The sequence below is a fragment of the Sabethes cyaneus genome, chromosome 2, assembly GCF_943734655.1.
Source record: "Sabethes cyaneus chromosome 2, idSabCyanKW18_F2, whole genome shotgun sequence".
Classification (NCBI taxonomy): Eukaryota; Metazoa; Arthropoda; class Insecta; order Diptera; family Culicidae; genus Sabethes; species Sabethes cyaneus.
In genome coordinates, this window is record NC_071354.1 from 85,597,805 (window position 1) to 85,604,136 (window position 6,332).

The window sequence follows — 6,332 nt, forward strand, 5'->3', positions numbered from 1 at the left end:
TATTTTATTGAAATGCCTACAACAAGCACAACGATTATTATGGCCATATGGTTCAATGCGTCGGGGTCCAAAGAAACGCTATTTTTACGTCTTTCAGGTTTCTTTTTCATCGTGTACCTGAAAGCATTCAAATGGCGACTCAGCTCTCAAATCGATCATGTCCTGATTGACGGTCGACAGTTCCCGCATGTCATCGAGGTACGGTCTTTTCGGGGACCAAATATCGACTCTGACCACTATATCGTCATGTGTAAGATTCGCACAAGATTGTCGAACATGTCCTAACTTCGGCTGGACATATACTAAAATTGGAACGATACAGAGAAAATTAGCATGGCCCCTGCGCAAGGATGACACGCAAAATCGTGAAACGTTCCACATATGAGCTGCTCGGTTCTCGGTATTGCTCAAAAAAACATGTTAAAACTACCTCGCAATCGGAACATTTTATGTAAATATTAAAAAACTAGATTGTAACATACGATTGTAACATTTTTGTATATTTGAAAATATAGTATAAAAAAAACGCAGTGAAGGCTCACACTGAGAGGACGCTGCGCTTCAACATCCAGCGATTGCCGGTAGATGGCGTGGCAGCGAAATCCGCCAGAAAGTTTGATTGATCAACGAATCGTAGAACCGTAGGAAGAACGGAAAGAAGATACAGCAGTCCCCCGAATAACGCGGTGGGTGGTGGTGTACGCCCATGGCGATTTTTTTAATGTCCATTAACCAATAAAGTTGATTTTTGGAACATTGTTAGTATGTGGTACAACCTAGTCAAGTATCAAAAATCAACTTTATTGATTAATGGACCGCTGAGATGTCGCGATGGGCATACAGCACCACCCATCGCGTTATTAGGGGGATTCCTGTATAAGTGGGCTGTGGAGGAATCTTCATAGTGACATCGAACTAGTTGTGAGAGAGGAGGTAGGCACGGTGCGTGGAAGAGAGCATAACAGCTGGTTTGATGCCGAATGCCAGAGAGTTACAGATGAGAAGAACCAGGCCAAGAGTTGCATGCTCACTGCGGCTACACGTCAGAACAGAAGAACAAACGCCGGAATAGTGGTTTTGGAAGACCCCATTTGCCCTATTTTTGAAAAAGGCACATCGAGTATTAATTATTTTTCATCTTTTTTGGTGCTTGTTTGTATTTATTAATTTTTTGTTTTTTTCGTTTGTTGTTCTTGTGGTTTTTCAGTGTCTGTCTTACGTTTATTACGGCGTTATTTTAGTATTGTTTGAATCTTTTAGAAATCATTATTTAATTATTTGCACTTTCGCTGTGTTATTTTTTATATTTCTGTGCCTCAAAATTTTTATATCCGCTTATTGGTTTCATCATTGCTTTACATTTGTATTATTTCTTGTACCTTGATGTATGTTGATGCAATTTCTGTATCATTCTCGTACCATTTTTCATTTTTGGTTCAATTTTCATACTTTTCTGCGCCGTTTGTGCTTTTTTGTATTGTTATTTATTCATTGTTATAATTGACATTATTTCTTGTATAGATTCGTGTCAGTATTGTATAACTTGTAAACAACAAAATATGATAAAAAGCTGGCGAAAAGACATTGTCTAACTTGTAAACAACAAAATATGATAAAAAGCTGGCGAAAAGACAACGAAAGACCACAAAAAATTTGGCATAATAAGAACAATATATAAAAGGACAAAAAAGACGGAGAAAAAAGAGCACCAAAACAGCAGCAAAAAGACGACAAAAATGTCAAAAAGTTGTCGAAAAAACGCTACAAGAAATTCCAAAAACAAATTTCAAAAAACGATGACAATATTACAAAAATATAACAAAAAGGTAATGAAAAGACTACTAAAATACAACAGAGGGCTGACAAAAAACTTTCTAAAAGACAACAACAAGTTGACGAAAATGATGATGACAAGCAACCGAAAAGACGATGAATAGCTGCCGAGAAACGCCAACCAAGTGACAAAATAGGATTGGGTGCAGAAAATGCGGTGAAAAGATGATAAAAAGAATATCGACAAGAAATGCCAATAAAAGACTACAAATGGCGGAAAAAGAACTACCTAAAACGCCCAAAAAGACTTCAAAATATACAGAACTGGTTATTTTTGTATTTTTCTGCATCATTTTTCAATTTTAGGTCCGCGTTATATTAATTTTCTTAAATTATTGGATCCTGTTTGTGATCTTTTTTCATTTCATTTTTATGTTATTTCTGGTATTTTTTTATCATTTTCAAATCATCTTCATGTTGTTATTGTATCATTTTTTGTTTCCATCTCATATTTTTTTACTTTTTCACTTTTTTGTGTGTTTATTTCTTTTGTTGTTTAATTTTGCATCCTTTCAAAATAATTTTTCTGTCATGTTTCTATCACTAAGGTCATTTTTGTATCAACTCTGCACTTTTCTCATATTTGTTATATTTTTTGCTTTCGTTTTTTGTATCTTTTATGTTTTATTATTGCATTATTTTTACATTTTTGTTTTATTTCTAGGCCATTGTTGTACCACAAATAGAAATGTGTATCCATTTTATTTTACTTTAATGTGTATTTAAGTGTTTCTTTCACTTTCATTATTGCTTTATTTTTGTATTATTTCTCTTCGATACTCTTCTGCCGTTTTTAGAGCATTGTTCTGTCATATTTGTATCATTCTAAGGCTGTGAACCATTTCCCGAAACTTTAACTTTTTAGTTAAAATTTGACAGTTCGATAGTTATTTCACCTTCTGTCAAAAATAACCTTGCACTGAACCATGATTATTTTTGACAGTCCGTTGGTTATTCTGAGAGCCAGTGAGATATGCACAGGTGAAGAAGAGAGCTTTGATGTATTTCACTGATTTTTCCTTAGATTTTTATTTAACAATGCCTGGATGCTTACCGTATAACGAACTTGTTTATTCAACCCGGGTTGAAATGAGATGAATTTTATCTATCAAATAGGATCAAATGAACACCAAAAATTCATACAGTTACAACCCGGATTGAATGTACAAATTCGCTGTTACAGAAACATATTTTCATTCTCACCTTATATGTGTTCAAAACAACTATCAATCTGACAAAATTTGTAATGGTTCGCCATCGAACCATCGAACTGTCAAATTTTAACTAAAAAGTTAAAAAATGTTGTCATACTCGGGCCACGTTGTACAGTTGTACGTTGTCTTTAGTCTTTAGTCTTTAGTCTTTAGTCTTTAGTCTTTAGTCTTTAGTCTTTAGTCTTTAGTCTTTAGTCTTTAGTCTTTAGTCTTTAGTCTTTAGTCTTTAGTCTTTAGTCTTTAGTCTTTAGTCTTTAGTCTTTAGTCTTTAGTCTTTAGTCTTTAGTCTTTAGTCTTTAGTCTTTAGTCTTTAGTCTTTAGTCTTTAGTCTTTAGTCTTTAGTCTTTAGTCTTTAGTCTTTAGTCTTTAGTCTTTAGTCTTTAGTCTTTAGTCTTTAGTCTTTAGTCTTTAGTCTTTAGTCTTTAGTCTTTAGTCTTTAGTCTTTAGTCTTTAGTCTTTAGTCTTTAGTCTTTAGTCTTTAGTCTTTAGTCTTTAGTCTTTAGTCTTTAGTCTTTAGTCTTTAGTCTTTAGTCTTTAGTCTTTAGTCTTTAGTCTTTAGTCTTTAGTCTTTAGTCTTTAGTCTTTAGTCTTTAGTCTTTAGTCTTTAGTCTTTAGTCTTTAGTCTTTAGTCTTTAGTCTTTAGTCTTTAGTCTTTAGTCTTTAGTCTTTAGTCTTTAGTCTTTAGTCTTTAGTCTTTAGTCTTTAGTCTTTAGTCTTTAGTCTTTAGTCTTTGGTCTTTTTCTTTTATTTCTAAATTTACACAATCTTCTTCCTCCATTTGAAGTGTTATTACTATTTACCCATCGTATCCTCTCTGTACCAAACAACCGCTAAATTTCCGTTATTTATATAGAAATGAAATATGAATCACGCCTATTACAGCACAATTTCCTTGAAATCCGAACGAAATCCTATACAAACGAATAAAGCTTCAAAACAGTTTGCACTGATGAATGGATCAAATTCTCTGACGGCTGCTACGTACAAGTGAAACGTTGATTTTCCCCCTCCGGTGTATCGTCTTTCAAAAAGTAATACAATCGGCCAATTTATTGATCTCGTAGAAGCACTCCACTTGCTATGAATTACATTACCGAAGCGGAGCACTCCATCTTCGTTCCGCTCGTTTAGCGCGAGCGAAGAATCCTCGAAGTGGTACGGCATCATACTGCGAAACTCTCCGGTAGGTACCTACTATGTCAAAGTTCATCATTCGCTAGCCCCTCACGGTTGGTAGCCCCTCATCTGGGAGCCTGACGAGTGCATGCGATGTTCAACAAACTGATGCTTCGTGTCAGAGGCAATCAAACGAAATTTTTATCTTTCCGTACGCAAATTCGATAAAAACGTCTGATCCGCAATATTCAAACGATGGAAGAATCTGGTTTCACTTTGCCATGCCAAGAAATAGGGCGTTATACTATGGCAATGAAAAGCGGGTTTGCTTATGTAATTGAAATAATTTAAAACTAAACGTTTACAGGATAATCACAAAACAATAAAAATTATGTATTGTCATAGCGACAATACTGTATGCCGAATATTACAAGGTTATCTATACCTATAAAGAAGGATTTCTGTCTGTCTGTCTGTCTGTCTGTCTGTCTGTCTGTCTGTCTGTCTGTCTGTCTGTCTGTCTGTCTGTCTGTCTGTTTTGTGTTCCTTATAGAATCAAAAACTACTGAACCAATCGGCGTGAAAATTTGCATGTAGAGGTTTTTAGGGCCAGGAAAGGTTTTAGTGATGGTTAGAGACCTCTCCCCCCACTAAGAGGGGGGGCTCCCATACAAATGAAACACAAATTTCTGCATAATTCGAGAACTAATTAAGCAAATAGAACCAAATTTGGCATGTGGGTGTTTTCGGTGACAAGAATTTATTCTAGGGTAATTTGAGACCCCTCCCCTCTTTATAAGGGGAATTATAACTCCTCTCTCCTTTAAGAGGGGGGGTTTCCATACCAATTTCCTCATAACTCGAGAACTAATCAAGCAAATGGAACCAAATTTGGCATGTGAAGGTTTTCGAGGGCAAGAAAATTTTCTATGTTGAATAAGGACCCCTCCTCACTTTAAGAGGGGGGGCTCCTGTACAAATGAAATACCAATTTCCTCATAACTCGAGAACTAATCAAGCAAATGGAACCAAATTTGGCATGTGTGTGTTTTTGAAGACAAAATTTTTTTCTATGATGAATTGGGACCCCTCCCCACTTTAAGAGGGGGGGGGGGGCTCCTATACAAACGAAATACAAATTTCCTTATAACTCGAGAGCTAATCCAGCAAATGGAACCAAATTTGGCATGTAGGTGTTTTTGGAGGCAAGAATGTTTTCTATGATGAATAAGAACCTCTCCCCACTTTAGGAGGGGGGGCTCCTATACAAATGAAATACAAATTTCCTCATAACTCGAGAACTAATCAAGCAAATAGAACCAAATTTGGCATGTGGGTGTTTTCGGTGACAAGAATTTATTCTATGGTAAATTGAGACCCCTCCCTCTTTATAAGAGGAATTGTAACTCCTCTCTCCTTTAAGAGGGGGGGCTGCCATACAAATTTCCTCATAACTCGAGAACTAATCAAGCAAATGGAACCAACTTTGGCATGTGAAGGTTTTCGAGGGCAAGAAAATTTTCTACGGTGAATTAGGACCCCTCCCCACTCTAAGAGGGGGGGCTCCTGTACAAATGAAATACAAGTTTCCTCCTAACTCGAGAACTAATCAAGCAAATAGAACAACATTTGGCATGTGGGTGTTTTTTTTGGTGACAAGAATTTATTCTATGGTGAATTGAGACCCCTCCCCTCTTTATAAGAGGAATTATAACTCCTCTCCCCCTTTAAGAGGGGGGACTTCCATACAAATTTCCTCATAACTCGAGAACTAATCAAGCAAATGCAACCAAATTTGGCATGTGAAGGTTTTCGAGAGCAAGAAAATTTTCTATGGTGAATTAGGACCCCTCCCCACTTTAAGAGGAGGGGCTCCTGTACAAATGAAATACCAATTTCCTCATAACTCGAGAACTAATCAAGCGAATTGAACCAAATTTGGCATGTGTGTGTTTTTGGAGACAATTTTTTTTTCAATGATGAATTGGGACCCCTCCCCACTTTAGGAGGGGGGGTCCTGTACAAACGAGATACAAATTTCCTCATAACTCGAGAACTAATCCAGCAAATGGAACCAAATTTGGCATGTAGGTGTTTTTGGAGGCAAGAATTTTTTCTGTGATGAATTAGGACCTCTTCCCACATTAGGAGGGGGGGCTCCAATACAAA

The 6,332-nt window shown here is 36.4% G+C and overlaps 1 non-coding gene across 1 annotated transcript; it reads left to right on the forward strand.

Annotated features, from left to right (window-relative positions):
* Positions 1–278: 278 nt before the first annotated feature.
* On the forward strand, positions 279–385 carry LOC128739017 (U6 spliceosomal RNA). Its single transcript, XR_008412162.1, has one exon. It is a non-coding gene; the product is annotated as a U6 spliceosomal RNA (small nuclear RNA).
* The last annotated feature ends 5,947 nt before the right edge of the window (positions 386–6,332 follow it).